This window comes from Astyanax mexicanus, chromosome 6, assembly GCF_023375975.1.
Source record: "Astyanax mexicanus isolate ESR-SI-001 chromosome 6, AstMex3_surface, whole genome shotgun sequence".
NCBI lineage: Eukaryota > Metazoa > Chordata > Actinopteri > Characiformes > Acestrorhamphidae > Astyanax > Astyanax mexicanus.
The window spans coordinates 44024022-44042237 of record NC_064413.1 but is presented as its reverse complement, the minus strand read 5'-3'; the positions used below and the strand labels follow the sequence as shown (position 1 = coordinate 44042237).

At 37.0% G+C, this 18216-nt stretch overlaps 1 protein-coding gene across 1 annotated transcript in view; it reads right to left on the bottom strand.

Annotated features, from left to right (window-relative positions):
• vstm2a (V-set and transmembrane domain containing 2A) overlaps window positions 1-18216 on the bottom strand; it is a 53172-nt gene that overhangs the window by 11206 nt on the left and 23750 nt on the right. The gene's annotated exons all lie outside the window — the stretch shown is intronic.

Here is an 18216-nt window from a genome sequence, read left to right as displayed (position 1 = left end):
CAAGCATGCTTAAATAATGTTTTACACACTACTGATGTATGTGTAGCTCAATAAATATTATATTAAATAAAACGTTGCCCATATTACTATGTTTTTAAAGATTTATTGCTAATTTTGGCCCATTTTTTTTCTTCTAAGCTATGCTGGTTTCCCACCCATTCAGCTGCTACTCAGCTGTATATCCCCCATCACTAGTGATGCCACAACCAAGGAGAGTGAAAACACCACGTAAAGTCAGCTCACAGATGCCGTGTGCTGAGCGACATCACCCTAAGAGTGATAAGGGTGAAGAGCGTCATCTACCCACCCAGAGAGAGCAAGGCCAATTGTGCCCTCTCTAAACTCCGGCAGCTGATGGCAAGCTGCATGACCGGGATTCGACCCAGTGATCTCTTAGGCCACTGGACATCTCCGCGCCCTTGCCCATATCACTATTAACACAATTGTAAATTATTTATTGTTCCTGGTAGCCTTTATCTTCTTTCCGAATAGCATTGCAGTCTCTCACTCTCATTCTATTCCACGCATTACTTTGATGATTTTTGTGAAAAGAAATCTACCACACACTGTAATGTCACATTACAGATGACGCAGGAAGTGAAGAATTTAATTTAAGATCTTTACCAAACTGAAATTTGTCACACTCAAAGACTGATGGAAAGTTTTGCCCACAAGTGAATGTGCAGCCTGCATTGAAATTCAACAGCATTACTACTCACTGAGCCAACAATCTTGAACTGAATGTTCTTGATGGGACCACTTCTGATTATTCCCTCCTTACAATAAACTCCTTCATTCAGTACACCCTGTCATTCCTCGTGCTCACTGAAATTGACTTCTTTTAAAAGCTTCCCCTGTGATTATTTTGCATAATGCATGAGGCTCAAGGGTCTCAGCACTAAATTAATGTCAAGGAAGGAGAATGGAATCATTTATGATAAAATATAGACATAACTCCTATGAATGGCCACGGTCATGTAGCATATGCACTTCATTACCATGGAATTTAGCTTTCTACTCTGTACCCAATCCATGCTACACTTTTAACAGGAGCACAAAGCCGTTTGAGAAGCCTTGGATGGGTGTGACCGGATGCCATGGTGAATGTTAAGAAGAAGTCGGTGAGGCATCACTTTCCTAATATCTGTAGAGTTGGTGCTTTCTTCTTTTTTAAGCCCATTTTGTTACACCTAAAAGGTTCTCGCTTCTTGTACGTTGTACAAATTTCATCTGGTTAGTTTCCCACTTCAGTTTAGTAACTGAGCGGAATGAGTAGCAAGAACTTTGCTAAATCTTGTTGGCATCACCTGTGTAGACCATGTTTCCATATACTTGACAGTGATTGGCTTGTAGAGAGGCATGCGTCAAACAGAGGCATGTTGTTAACAGTTCGGCGAGTTGACTCTCAAGGTGTTGTGTCAAATTATGTTGAGTTCTTTCAAGTGCATGCACATCACACAGCAGAATAAGCCTCAGATTGCCCTTGAAGAAATTATTATATATAACATATTTTGGCTTGTTTAACTAAATAATTCCTTATGTTTTTCTTTATAGTTTGTTTGGCATACGTATTGATCTACAACACAGAAAATGTTGAACTAAGGAAAAAACACTGCATTAAAGGTGTGCCTAAACTTTTGACTGGTACGTAACTATTAGTACATATGTGTTAATTTTTTATAGCTTATGTTATTCATTATATGCCATGTATTATACCATGTATTATACAAAAACACATAATTTATAGGAAGTGTTGCCAACTTAACCTACAGTTACAGAAGATACAGGAATCACAAGCATAAAGTGTTGCATGACCCATGTCTACATTGTTTGGAGTCAGATTCTGGCACACCACCAGTTCTTTTTCATCTTCTATTGTTTACTGGGTGATGATAGCCTGTCTCAACTACTAGGTTATTGGTCCAAATGTCCAAACCAAACGAAACAATGTTTTCACACTGCTAATGAACCAGACCATGACTGCCTCTTCTGGCCAGACCAAACTTTGGTCTTTTGGTCTGGAACATGGATTGTGGCACCTTTCATACCTGCTTTTTTGGTTTGAACCAAATTAAGTGTAAAATAGGTATAAAAGCTCCCTAAAACTATTTTTGACACTAAAACTTCACACTAAAACCCACCCATTATTCATACGATCTGGCCCAAGAAAACCAAATTTAGCTCCTTTGAACTGGACTAAAACTTCTGGACCAAAGGTCTGGACCAAACAAGGCTGGTATGGAAGCAAGTATCCTAAAACTGACTGGAGCTCAACACATTCTTCCACTGCTGCATTTCCTCCCCGTGCATGTGGAACAGAATGCACACGCATTATAATAACAGTGCCTTGGGCTCGGCACTGAAACCCAGCAGAAAGCAGAGAGCAGAGAACACAGCTGTTGCTTGAGTAGACATATGCTAAACATACTCTCCTTCCTTCTTAACGACCTTAGGGCTCGGTGTAATAAAACAAATGTGAGTGCATCTGCAAAATTTCACAACACAGCCTCGGCTAATGCAGGAGGAGCGGGCTCCGGACTTGCACTTTTGAGACCGGGGAGATAATAGCTAATTAAGTTCTGCCACTGCACTTTAGCAGTTTTCCAAGTAATCACACATCAAGATTTACTGTTAATGACAATTATCTGGGCTGATTGCGCCATAATTAGCACTTGTGATCAGCATTGTACTGCTGGGCTGGTTTGTCGATGTTAATACTTGTGTTAGTATGTTTGGATTTGTCAGGGTTTAGGTCCCGGTGTCTTAATAGAGAATATTAACCCAGAATAGCTCTCCTAATTATATTTTAAAGATGCTACATTAATTACTCGTTTAAATCCCAAGCCCATTTTGCATCCAGAAACAACAGCTCTAAGTAGCTTCACCCTGTTGCTGCATTCTGTTGCGCTGCAGGATTCTGCAGGAGGTATTCACATGCCAGTGCGTTCGGGATTGTCCCAAATGACCCACGAATCGGTGGTTCAATTCACGTGCACTAAAGTATTCTGCCATTGTTAATATTTTAAGCTCCCTTTCACCGTCTGAAATCTCCCCAGCTGCAGTTGCTTTCAGATTTTAGTAGGTCTTCAGACCGTCAAACTTTTTATCGTCAGTCCTTCATTACGCTGCTGAGAATTCCACGGCAGTCTGCTGAGGTTATAACTCACAGAGTATGCCTCACTTTCTGAACATAATGGATCCGGTGCTCTGACAGGCACACCCCAGTTATTGTGGAGAAAGGTATGTTTTGTGTGTCTTCACAAAGAACATTTTGGTGTTAACTGCTCTTCACCGAGTTGATGAATTGTTGAATCATGTGAGGCAGTATACAAACAAACTCATTACCCTGAGGAAGCCTCATGGAGCTCTGAGGGATGGTGTCATATACTGCATAAACTGCGTGTAGAAACATCTAAATATATGTGTGTGTGTGTGTGTGTGTTGACTTTTAAGCCCAGGAAACGATAGAGGTGCTGTTCATTTGTTGGCGTATTGAAAAAGTAAATCCTTGTTTATGGCAGGGAAATTGCCAAGAGACAGATGTTGGTGTTTAAAGTTCCTAAGGAACTAGTTTCATGTCCCATGACTTTTGGCATATCCCATGCAAGCTAAAGAGCACTGCATTATAACCTGTGGGATATGTGCATGTAGGGTCTCCTGCATTGAATGTGGATGTGATTTCTGCCAGCATTGCCATGGTTCTCTGTTTGCATGGACAATTCTAGCCAGACGCCGCTGGTCACAATCATTAATACACACTGTGGTGCCCACTATGAGTGGTAATGTTCACCTTTTATTAAGTATTGCCAGTATATACATGACACTGTAGATTAAGGAATATTACAGTAAATGCCTTATGGCACTCACTATGAGGCCTTGCTCCAACTTCGATAATTCACATTGTCTTGCCATGAGCATGCTGGCCAGTGTTAAATTAAGCTCACTCACAAGATGACACCTCACTACATATACAGGTGTAGGTGTTCCCAAACCATTCCCCTCAGGTAACCCTTCAAAACCACAAAAAACATACTGCTATCCAGTGCCTTTTTTTGACTACCTAGTTTTTGACTACTTTGACTAGTGTATTTTAAGTCTAAAATGCCATCTATTTAAACTATTGTAGATACCAGCTCATCTTATGCTTCTTATTCTAAAGACCAGGATTTAACATGGAATTACTCATCATTTGCTGCCTTTTTTTTGGCATTTAATCTTCTAAAAATATACTACACTACAGTAAATGTTGCATGTGTGCACCCTTGGTTAGTTTTCATTTAAAAATGTAAAAAAATGTAAAAAAAAAATAATAATAATAATAACATGTTTCTTTACTGTTTTGAGCAAGATTACATTTTTCTGATTGGCATCTTTCACGGTTGGAAAATATCTAAAAAGGAAAAGGTTTGATTTACACCCCTGTTGGCAAGTAAGAGGGCTTGTAAACACCTTTTGTAGCCAATTTTTCTTGCAAAACTGTTGTAATTCTGTCAGAGTCTTGGCTCGTCTGAGGTCTATGCACTGATTTTTTTATTATTTTGGGGTGTGATTATGATCACTATCTTGCTATAGAAGCCTGCTGTAGTATTTTTGTTTTACAGACGTTTTTGCAACGTTAGGTTTGATTGCAGAATGTGCTTGTAGGTTATTGGATTAATACTACTATATTAATACTAACAACAGTGTTAATATAAAAATATAATAAATATAATAATAATGTTCTCTTTTGGAGATCAGCTCATCTTCTACTCATCTAACTCTTTACATTAATAGATGTGTTTACCAGAGGGTTCCCAAACTTTGCTTGCCCCTGTAGTTACATTGCTTCCAAAATGCACTCAATGGAGCTTCTAGAACACTGCAGAAAGCACATTTAGTGCTCCACAGCTCACTGCCTGGCACAGGTCAGAGCATTGTGACCAGAGCAACCTGTACTTTTGTAAATTATTTTTAATAAAGGGTTATATAAGGCACATTAAAGTAAGAGAATTGATTTATAACTAGAATAGGTGTCTGACTACTGTTGGACCCAGTGTGAATTAAGGATGACTGAGACTGATTTTACTTTTACATTAATGGAACAAAATAGGCAAACAAAAGATCCATTCTGTAATAATGGAGATGCAAATTTTGATTTTGTATTTTCACAGCTAGGGCTCAGAAACAACGTTAGTTTTTTTCCCTTCATGCAAGAACATAAAACTAGTAGAGTTCGTAATTCTCTTTACTGTATAGTAAACTTATTTATATTATGGTTTAATATAGCTTTCAGATCTAAAATCTAAATTTAAATCAATGTAATAAACATCCTAAAAGAAACGGTGTAACAACGCAAAAAAAGAAAGATGGGATCTTTGATATCAATAGGACTAGAATTAATTTATTTAACTATTTAACTTATATTGTATTGTCATTTACCTGAACACTCTCCCTACATCTAAACACTAATCTAGACCCTAATATTTAAAGTTTAAAATGTACTTTTTTATCTTTTAATTATTAAAACATCTGTAGATAATTTAAAAGATTAATCTACAGAAAGTGATATTATTATTTTATTTCATTTTATTTCATTTTTTAGAATCAGAGGCATCTTTCCTTTGTATTGGAAATTCATTAAAAATGGACCAATTAAAATGCTCCAAAGTTTTTTACATTGACTTCTATCGGTAATTAGGAATTTTGTGTGCTATCAACAATTTCTTGTTGCTGTCGGAACAACCTTGTATCTTCAGCATTGCAACTTTGCATTGAGTGGGAAAGAAAATGACTGTTATGTAATTTTTTTTTATCATTTAGCATTTTATTTTATGTCATATTCTATAGGTCCATTCCTTAAGTAATTGTGATACATCAGAATTTTGTCTGATAATATTGACACACATGTATACACACACTATACTAGTGCATCTCAAAAAATTAGAATATTACTAAAAAGTTACTTTATTTCAGTAATTCAGTTTAAAATGTGAAACTCATATATTATAAAGATGTATTGCACACAGAGTATTACACACAGAGTGATCTATTTAAAGCGTTTATTTATTTTATTGTTGATGATTTTGGCTTACAGCCAATGAAAACCCAAAAAGCAGTGTCGCAGAAAATTTAAATATTATATAAGAACAATTGTTATTTTTGGCAGTGTGGGCAGTGTGCCAAGTCCTGCTGGAAAATGAAATCCACATCTTCATGAAAGTTGTCAGCAGAGGGAAACATTAACAAAAACAAAACAAAAACACTGAACTGACTTTGTGTCTTGATATAACACAGTGGACCATCAATACATTTTGCATTTTATTTGTAAATCAAGGGAGCAGAGTCTAGAGGAAGAGTGGAGAAACACACAGTACAAACTGCTTGAGGTCTAGTGTGACGTTTCCACAATCAGTGATGGTTTGGAGAGACATGTCATCTGCTGGTGTTGATCCACTGTGTTCTATCAAGTCTAAATTGAGTGCAGTTTTGTTTTCCCACAAAATCTTAATGCTTCCCTCTGCTGACAACTTTTATAACAATCCAGCAGGACTGATATCACTTTCTGTCAACAGTATAGTGCATTTAAAATGTGATATTTTGTGTTTGTTTGCTTTTATTAACTTGCTATCATGCGAACATTTATGTGCTGCATTCTTAAAAAGTTAAAAAGGCTCCACATTGGGTTTGGGTAATATTATAAATGGCTTTTCATAAACAATGGAGAGTTAAAAGGGAAAGTAAGATGACGAAGCTTGACTGTGTGTGTCCTCTGAGGCTATAATAAGCTGCAGGAGAAGAATCATCCTGTGGAATTTTAATAGAGGAACACTCACTTTGAATGTTAAGAGTAAAAGAAAAAAGAATACACATTAAAAACCCACACCACATCAGATCACTGTTTAAACTTGGCAGTGGATGTAGAAATGCTGCTTACATGGAGTCATGGAGTATAAATTAGTATTAATAATAATACTTGATCATAATCTCAGTATCTCAATATGTGTCAGTGGTTCCATTTCATTATCCAATAAAAATAAATAAATAAATAAATAAATAAAATGACATGTTTTCTTTTTTCTCTTTAGAAATCAAAGAAGTCATATCAAGTTAATATTTGTGTTGTGGTGTGGGAAGGTGTGGGCTCACTGAGCTGGCAGAAGCAAATGAGTAAAATAAAGAATGTATTGTGTCATGTGCTGCATGTAGATCATTACGTTACCCGTGTGTGGGCAGGAGGGTGATGCAGACTGGACCCCTGCCAAAATTAACTTTAAATTTACATATAAAACTAACCCACTTTCTAACCTATGAGACTCTTGTCTTTTTACCAGTTGTATAATATCTTAAGTATACTGTAATGATTATATTTAATCATTATAATTATTTATATACCATATTTTTCGTGCTATAAAGTGCACCTAAAATCCTTTAATCTCCCCCCTGCCTTTTAATCCGGTGCACCTTATGTATACATTCTACCTGTCAGGTTGTAAGGAGCAGTAATGCTACTCTGATGAAGTACAGTGTTATAAAGGAGTTTCAGTAAAGTTTCTCCATCACCAAGGCTGGAGCAGCATTAGCATTAGCTGTTAACTGCAGCAGTAGGTCTTTCGCCATTCTGAGGACAGTATATTACAGTGTTAAAACAAGCTACGTGGGACGAACCGCTAGCTAATAGCGCCCTGGCGTACCGTAACACTCTGGGTTTCTAAGTGTAGCACTGTCGGGTGCCATTTACTAGCGATATTAGCGCTGCTGCTAACCGCGCTTTTGAGAATACTAGAAATCTAAGCTTACTGTAAATAAACAAAAGTAATTTACTCACACAAAAAAAAACTGTTTAGATTAGCATCCAGTGCTGGTTTGACTTTGACAGAATTTTTTTTGTTAAAAAACTTTATAATCCAGTGCACTTTATGTGTAAAAATACATCAGAAAATAGATGTTCATTAATACAACGCACCTTATAGTCCATAAAATTCAGTATGCTATAGAATGCAATCATTATAATGTGTTATAAACTATGTTGTTATTTATTTTTTTCTCAATAAGGTCAAACATGATTCAATAAGTAATGTTTGCCTAAGGCTCGAACCCGCTCGACTCTACTAGTTAGCTAGCAGGTGTTAGCGGCACATGGTGCAGTGGGTGTATTGTTAGCTCTACATGAGGTCATTTAGGATCAGCAGATGAGACTCAGTTTGGTGAGAGAGACACCCCATGTGATTGATGGCTTCAGCCTTGAACTAGACATCCTGTCTGCCCATGACTGACAGCCTGAAATGAATTATTTCACTCAGATTCTGAGAGGATTCGGTCTACATCCTTCCCTCCAGCACACAGCACTTTTTTCTCTATTTTTTTCTCTATTTTTTTTTCTCTAACTTCTTTTTTTTGTGGCCGGTATATATGTCTTCACTGATCCCTGACCTCACTGTCTGGTCTACAGAAGCAAGTCAATATGACACAGAGCAGGGCTTCTGCGGGCCTTTGTAAAAACAAGACAAGTTCTTTTTAGGTTTTGTCCAGTGCTAAATGTGTGAATTTAAATTTGAAATGTATTGCATCTGTAAAATAAAAGGAAATGTGCCAATTTTAACAATTGTTTTAATGTGATAAATGCTTGCAATCTTATTCCACTTTAGCATGTTAAAACATGAATCTAAAATTGACAAAAAATACATAAATATGCTTAGCGCTTTCAGAAGAAATCAACTGACAGGACTGAAACTTGGTGGGTGGCCGTGCAAGTCTATCTAATACAGTGTCTCCAAAAACAGTGGATCATCTTCAGTGATGAGTCCTGCTTTGGTCTTGGTGGAGACAACCAACAATTTCATGTGTGGAGACCCCGTGGTCAACTCCAAGATCAAGCCTGGTGTCATGGTATGAGATGCAATTTTGTATGATGCCAGATCATTTTTGGTCTTTATTGCAGTCACTTTCACAGCCCAATATTATGTCTAACCCTCCTGTTAGGTTCCGGGTCAATTTGACCTGTTTTAAATTCTGAAGCTCTAGGAAAAATAGTTGCCCTAATAAGTGTCAACATATAATATAAAAATGGTTAATCTCACATATTTGCAACCACCCCCTGCAAAAACAAAAACTGACACACAATTGCAATGTTATGTTTTTTTTTATATTATGTAAAAACTAGTTTGTTTTATATGTTGGTTTCAAAAGAAATAAAGAAGTGAAACATCAAAAAAAGTTTGAACATGTATTTTTTTTTATCCTAATTGAATCATTACCTGTTAGAGGCAAAGAACTCCATTGCACTTAATATTGATAGAATAATTAGTGATGGAGTTAGTAAAATATATATTTACACTGTTTGTATGGGGTTCTTTGGGTTTCAGACATCTTTTGGATAATTAAACAAATTAACCCTGGACCACCATTGCTGTTCCTGTTACGAAGGAGGGAGGGGATGGACGTAAGTGCAGATATTATTTATTTAAACAAACAAGATAAAATAAAACAGTAAACAAAACACGGGTAACGCAAAAAACTTACAAAAAAAAACAAGGCAAGGAGAAGATCAAACTAGAACAAAAACTAAGAAACATAGACTACTAAACTAAGACTAAGATACAAACGGACAGCAAGGATACAAAGATACAAAGATACAAAAGACTCGACACTGAACATTCTAACAGAGGGGCTTAAATACAAGAGGACAGTGAGAAACACCTGGGCTTGGATGACGAGGGGGCGGGGTAACAGACAGGACACAGGTGAGAACACTAACTGGGGCGGAGCTAGGGTGGAGACAGGTACAAAACACAACAATAGCACATGGCTGGGAAACATGACAGGTAAACAGAGGGCAGGAGCACAAGAGACAAAATAAGGGAGAAACAGAAGACAGACATGGGCTAAGGTGTAACAGTTCCTGACAAATGAACATAATAGGAGGTCCTGTAACTAGTGGCCCTGCATTTTCTAAATGCCCGGTCTGGTGCACTATTTCAACACAACAATGCTCATCCACATACTGCTGCCATCTCAAGAGCTTGCCTTAAAGACACAGATACTATAGAATGTATAGAATGGGATAATCCATCCAATGCATCTTAACTGTTCAAAAAGTTCCTGCAAATTTTGCATTAAGTCTGAAATGTCTGGCATGTTTGTTACACATACAGTACCAGTCAAAATATATATAAGCTATACTGGAACATATGTAAAAGTATTTGTAAGGTAGAGTCAGCTGGAATAGTTTTCTTAGCGTCTTGAAGGAGTTCCTGGAGGTGCTGAACAATAGTTGCTGCTTTTCCTTCACGCTGTGAAGCTCCAGCTCATCCCAAATCACCAAATCTAGATGATCTTAGATCAGGGGATTGTGGAGGACAAACACTTTTATTTTTCTGTTTACTACATAATTCTATATGTGTCCCTTAATAAATTTCAGGTATTTATTATTAATATATTATTTAGAAATTCTATCACATTTAATAAAGAAATCAAGAAAAAAAAAACATTAAGTGAGAAGGTGTGTGCCAGTGTGTCCAGTACTGGTACTGTACTTTACACACTACCTCTATATGCGTACATCAATAAATATGAACTTTGGTGAGGCACAGTGGATATCACCACTGCATGCCAGTGAGCTACCACATTATGTGTAAGACTGGGGTTCAATTCCCAATCTGGGTGACTATAATGCTTCACACTACTGAGAGTCCTTGGGCAAGACTCCTAAAACTACCTTGGCCAAACTCTATAATAGGAATAACCTTGTAAGTCGCTCTGGATAAGAGTGTCAGCTCATATACATATACATTTTTTGTTCCTGGTAACATTTTATAACATTTTTCATCCGAATAGCATTGTAATCCCACACTTCCTTCTGCGCTATTTTTTGATGATGATTTTTGAGTATGATTTGCATGATATTTTGTACATATTATAATGTACAAAAGTCACACTACAGGTCCAGCCTGTACATGAGAGCCTTTATATTAGAGACATTATTGTTCAAAAAAAAAATTATAATAAAAAAAAATACAATTTAAAACAGCACACTCAGTCCACGACATAATGAGAAGCAGACAGATTCCAAATACGTCAAAGAGTGGGAAAAAAAAAAAAAATGCAATAAATTTTTTTGTGTGTGACAGCAACGGATATACAATGCGCAAAAAGTCAATAATGTGAATTATCATGCATATATGAAAGCACAAAATGCTATGGATTTCGAGGCTCTTCAGTTTGTCCCTGCTGAGTGCACACATTATGTTGTTCTATTTTCTGAGTTTTCTGTTTTTCCTTTTTCTTTTCGGTTCCTCTGCTCCTAACAGCTTCAGCTCGAGAGAAGCCTGGTAATTACTAAAGAAGCTGAATGAGGTGTGACATATTAGACTGCAGTGCTGCAGCTCTTCGGGACTGGAGTCTGGAGTCACAGTAGGAAACTATTCTGGTATCATGAAGGATCCTTTCAAAGAGGAGCAGATTTACCTGAGACTAACTCATTAACTTTTCATCACAACAAGAAGACATGCCTTATTCATGAGTTCAATATCACACGGTGGAAAGACAGGGATGTGTCAGGGCTCCCAGCTCTGACTTACAGGTGAAATTCAGAGGAAGCATCCGCACGCTCAAATCTGTGCAAAAATCACTTTAAATTATAGTAACTATAATTAGATTTTTGAACAGGTTTGAGTGTGTAGATGCTTTCTCTCAATTTTACTTGTGGCTTTTTTTTTCAGCACCTCTAGTTGAGTTTTTATATATTACATAAACCATATAGCTCTGGAGAAAAATAAGAGACCACTTAAAAATGATGAGTTACTTTGATTTTACCAAATTGAAAACCTCTGGAATATAATCATAAGGAAGATGGATGATCACAAGCCATCAAACCACACTGAACTGCTTGAATTTTTGCACCAGGAGTAAAGGCATAAAGTTACCGAAAAGCAGTGTGTAAGACTGGTGGAGGAGAACATGCTACAATGCATGACAACTGTGATTAAAAACCAGGGTTATTCCACCAAATAATGATTTTTGAACTTTTAAAAACTTTATGAATATGAGCTTGTTTTCTTTGCATTATTTGAGGTCTGAAGGCTCTGCTTTTTTTTATTATTTCAGCCATTTCTCATTTTCTGCAAATAAATGCTCTAAATGACAATGTTTTTATTTGGAATTTGGAAAAAAAAATGTTGTCCATAGTTTATAGAATAAAACAACAATGTTCATTTTTACTCAAATATATACCTATAAATAGCAAAATCAGAGAAACTGATTCAGAAACTGAAGCGGTCCCTTATTTGTATAACAGTTCATTATAGCACGAAGAGTAAGTGCTAATACATCCTTTTATAAACCCATTAAAACCCAATTTAAGCTCATTTTACCTTTAAATCACACTCATTGATTTTCCTTTTACACTGGCAGGTCAAAAGTCATTGGATAGCAGTATGTAAATTATCGGGATGTGTTAACTTGTTGAACGCTGGTCAGCATGTTCATGGCAATGTGACGTTAACTATCAATGAGAATTCTTGATAGTGGGGGCCAAATAAATGAGGCGTTTCTCATCCACAGCACCTACAGGAGTTGGACAATGAAACTGAAACACCTGGTTTTAGACCACAATAATTTATTGTGGTGACGGACAGTTCTGGTGGGAACAGGAGAGTTGAGGTGCACATTGAATTCTGCCGTGATTTGAGCAGCCGTGGTTTTATGTTTTTTTTGGATACAATCCGGTTTAGCACCCGAACATCCCTTTCAGACAGCTTCCTCTTACAGCATCCACAGTTAATCCTTCTGGATGTGGTTGGTCCTTCTTGGTGGTATGATGACATTACCCTGGATACCGTGGCTCTTGATACATCACAAAGACTTGCTGTCTTGGTCACAGAAGCACCAGCAAGACGTGCACCAACAATTTGCCCTTTTTTGTACTCTGGTATGTCACCCATAATGTTGTGTGTATTGCAATATTTTGAGCAAAACTGTGCTCTTACCCTGCTAATTGAACCTTCACACTCTGCTCTTACTGGTGCAATGTGCAATTAATGAAGATTGGCCACCAGGCTGCTCCAATTTAGCCATGAAACCTCCCACACTAAAATGACAGGTGTTTCAGTTTCATTCTCCAATATCTGTGCACTAGTAATATCTCATACTATACAGTACCACCCACAGTGGACAGCGCAGTATATGATAATTATCGTTACCGACGATGTCTCGTAAGAATTGTCCATGCAAACAGAAAAGAAACTCCAGCAGAAATCGCATGCATATATGCAGAAATCAATGCAGAATTCTTTAGCTTCCATAAGACATGGCAAATGTCATGGGACACAATACTAGTCCTTCTCCCATGTCATGGTCACCACATCACACATCAACACGAAGTTCATTCAGCAGAGGAGAGAAAGCAGAGTGAGCAGTGTGTGCATAAGTGGGTTGATACTTCATTTATAGAATGTCAGTTTTGTTTATTGTTTTCTCTCGGCACATTAAAACATCTATTTGATGTAAATTATCCAAAAAATAACCTGACCTAACCTAAATTATCTCCAAAAAAAGCCATTAAACTTCTTGGTTTCTTGCCCTTGAAAATCAGCATGCATTATGTATGCCATGTTCTCTTATCTATGGTGATTTTAGTATAATTTATTCAAAATTGTAAAAAAAAAAAAATAAATGACACAGGTAGGAAAATCTATGAAGGATCTTGCTCAATGACTCCTATTGGTTTAGTGTTTGAAGTTGGCCTTGGCAGAGTTTCAAGGCTCAGTTTTCTACATGGAGGGTAGCAGTGTCACCCATGTGATATCAACCCTACTGTTGAAATGAAGTGTTTGCTAGAGAGCTAGAAATCCAAAGATAAAAAAATGAGTCATCTGCCAATAACAGAAATGAACATCTTCAACCTTGAACGAGCAGAAACTATCAGAAAGCAATCATAGTTTCCTGATGATTAAGTCATAGACTACATAATCGGGGGAAACGATTCTTAATATATATATATATATATATATATATATATATATATATATATATATATATATATATATATGTATATATTGTGTTCTGTGTTACTGTTGAGTGTATTTCTACAATGGTCATCTGCATTGACAAATTAGCTATCTACTTAACCCTCTTTTAATGTTCTGGGTCAAATTGACCTGTTTTTAAGTATGAAGATCTGGGAAAAATAGTTTTTTTGTTTTTTTTTTTAACATATTTTTTTTTCAGTATAAAACTTCTTCTGCCTGCCTTAATTAGTGTAATCAACATATAATATAAAAATGGTTCATCTCACATATTTGCAACCACCCCCTGCCAAAAAAAACTACAACAAAATTATAATTGTAGGTTTTAATGTTATGTAAAACTATTGTTTTATTTTTTTTTGTATGTCGGTCTTTCAAAAGTAATTGCCTGTAAGAGGTAAGGAACACCGCTGCACTAAATATTGATAGAACAATTAGTAATGATGTTAGTAATTAAATATTTACACTGCTTGTTAGGTTTTTGTTGGTTTCAGACATCTTTTGGATAATTAAACATGACCTGGGATCACCATTGCTGTTTTTGACAAATGTACATAAAAGCAAGGTTAAAACTGACAAATAAATTCTGCCACATATTCATAGATATGGCTTTTATGGTTGTGTGTAAAATTGATTTGAATAAAAATGATGGTTATTAAATGGCAGATCACTTACTACTGCCTTCATGGTAATGCTGTTGGAAAAAAGTCCAAATAAGCTCATGATGTTATTTCTGCATGTAACATAAGTATGTAAATCGCAATTAGCATTTCCCCCTCTCCATATGGTGAGTCTATTCATTATATTTTGCACATGACAATGAGGAATATCATTTATACACAGAACACACAGCTTATCAATGATCATCAACACAGCTGTTCCGAACCCACAGACATACACAATGCATTTAATCAGCACTCAACGGCTGCCACTCAGTACAATAAGCCATTTCTATCCTCTGTAAATGACTTTCACACAATGAGACGCGGTGGCACTTAGAGCCGCGGATCGACATCCTTAATCAAAACAGTGTGGCAGTTCCATCTGAGCAGGATGTGTCAGCCCGAGCCCTCTTGAGTGACTGCATTTCATTTGGTGGCAGGAATGAAAGGAGATAGGCCCGTCGGCAGACCAGAGGGCAGAAGGCTAAACCCAGAAGGGGGTCAAAGTCATCCCACACATCAAGCAGGCCCGTCTGTATTTAATCTAATCTGCCACTTTTATGTGTGGGCACTCATCTCCTTTACGGCCGCCGGCAGCCTTCCACAGGCCTCTGTTCCATAGAGTCACAACTGGCTCCTAATTCATTCCATTATAGGAAAGGGCTGAGGGCTACCCAGATACAGAGTGCGTGTTGTGGGCTTGCACAGGAAACTGAGGTGCCTCATATACTCTCATTGTTCCCGGGGTGGCTTCTGTATATGAGGCTGCAGTGATTTAGGACTGAGAATAAACTGAAAAGTTACCTGTTTTTTTTTGTGATTCTTGTAAAATCACTCTCACTAACACCTTTCAGCTAAATCACTCTATAATAAAGGCCCCTGGCATAACAGACTTAGGGCCATATTTTAGCAGTCTATAATAGGAGAGTCGTCAACTGGGCATCATGCATCTAGATTTAGGTGCATCTAAATTTAGATTTAAGTGTGTCGGCGTGTCTTTGGTATCATTAGGACGCAAAAAAAAAGACATGTACTAATTCTCTTAATTATCCATGGGTGTATTTTGTGCGTCACTTTTTCCTTTAAGAGCCAGATTTGCTCTGACTTTGGCGTGTTGATATCTTAACAGCACAGGGTTTTGCATTTCTCCTAATTCCTTTTATTATACTCTAATGGAATTATTATTACTCTTATGGAATATTCCTTGGTTTTACTGGCCATGCACATGAGTTACCTACCATTTTTTTTAGAATTCTAATTATTGCTGGGGTGCTTTTAGTATATAAGGCTGACTGTTGACTGTTGTCAGGGTTTTAATCAGTCAGTGGCGCATCTGAGTTTTCTGCCACCAAGATAGAAACTCTCCAGAAATCACGTTAGGACTGTTGTTTTTAGTGTGGTCTCAGTGTATGAGATAAGTATATTTTTATCAAATATTCATTTGTGTCAAATAAAGGGGCTATTTTTTTTTAGCTAAGGTAAATTTAGTTTTTCTGGATTCACTGAGCATGCACATTAGTTCATTGTAATTTTTATGTTAGGAGCAAGTCACAAATGGCTCCTAATTCCTTTTTATTATAGAATAGAGTTAAGTGCTACCCTGATACACAGTGTGTGTTGTGGGCTAGCACAGAAAATTTGGGTGCCTCATATACTCTTATGGAGTATTCCATGGTTTTACTGGACGTGTACTTTAGTTACCTGCCATTTTCGTATTAGCATTCTTATTGTTCCTGGGATGGTTTAATATTCACACTGAAAAGGTACATATTTTGTGTGATTCTTGTAAAATCACATCACACACTAATATATGCCTCTGACATAACAGACTTAGTGTCTGGAAAAGTAATTTATGTGTTAGGACTGTTTTAGGACTCACATTACTCCCGGGGTGGTTTCAGTAGATGAGGCTGCGGTGATTTAGGACTGAGAAGAAAGAATAGATGAACAGATGCTTATTTTTTTTGTGATTCTTGTAAAATCACATTTAATAACCCCTTTCAGCTAAATCCCACTTTGATACCTGCCTCTGGTATAACAGACTGTGTGTCTGAAGGAAGATATTTTATTTAAACGTACCAATATTAATATGAAATCAGAAGAAGATCTTACAAACTCATAAGCTGAAGCATTTTCCTGTTGTTTTCATTAAATATTCATTCGTGTTGAATTTGGGGGGGAAATTGCTAGCTAAGGTAATTTTAGTTTTCCTGGATTCACTGAGCATGCACAGCTATAGGGGAAGCAGGGCATTGCTTATTTAGCTCATGGAGGGTCGGCATTATTGGCCAAATTAGCTGCTGGGTTTGTTCTTATTTTTGTGCATGATGTCTTACTTTGAAATAACTTGTTGAAAATGTAGTCAGTGTCAGAATTTAAAAACAGCATATAAGGCTTTCTTATACGTTTAGTTTACGCTTTGCACCCCCTCACACAAACACACACACACACACACACACAGTACCAGAGAAGGACACACCTCAAAGATGGACACACCTATAAAGGAACACATAAGGAATCATGTAGTAACTTAAAAGTATTTAACAAACCAAAATACTCTGTGAAGCATTTAGGTGCTCTTATCTGGGGTTAACTGAAAGCGATTCCAGGTGACTACCTCATAAAGCTGACTGAGAAAATGCCAAGATGTATAAATGAAGAAGTGCCTGGTTTGTTTAACACATTTTTGGTTTACTAAAAAAAAATCATAGTTTTTATTCATAGTTTTGATTATTTTATTATTACTCTACAAAGGAGAACATTAAAAAAAATAGGATTTGCTCAAAAATTTGACTGGTACTGTACATACAATGATATGCCAAAATCATGAGATAGCAAAATATAAATTGATCATAAAGTGTTATACCCAAGAGAAATGCCTACTTATGTGAGAGAGGCTAGTTGAACACTGTACATAGTGGTCATGGCAAAACAATATGAATGATTATATTTTAAGTTTATAAGTCATTACAAGGCATTACGGCCCACAGTGGACAGCACAGTGAGTGCTAAAGATTGAGACCAATGGCTTCTGGCTAAAATTGTCTAAACAAACAACAAAGCAAATCTGGCAGAATTCACATCCATATTTACTGCAGAAGACCCAACACACACACATCCCACAGACCAGTTCAGCGTTCTTTAGCTTGCGCCTGAAATGGCAAAAGTCACGGGATACTCTTTCAACTTCTCAGTTGGGACTTCTGGCCACTACAATTAAGAAACCTTCTGCTTTCCTAAATATCGGCACAGCAATTGACTGTGTTCTGGTCTTGTTTTGCATCCATTGGCAGAGAGAACATTTGACTGGTAGATGAAAGAATGAATGCATTTAAATATCAGCAAATTTTGGAAGCGAACCTAAACACCATCTGTATAAAGCTGATGATGAAAAGGGCATGGCTCCTACAGCGAGATAATGATGCCAAGCACACCTTAAAATCCACAACAGACTTCCTTACGAGGCACATAGTGAAGGTTTTGCCATGGCCTTCACAGTCTCCTGACCTGTGCATCATTAAAAATCTGAAATAGTAGCGTCTGCTGCAGTGTAA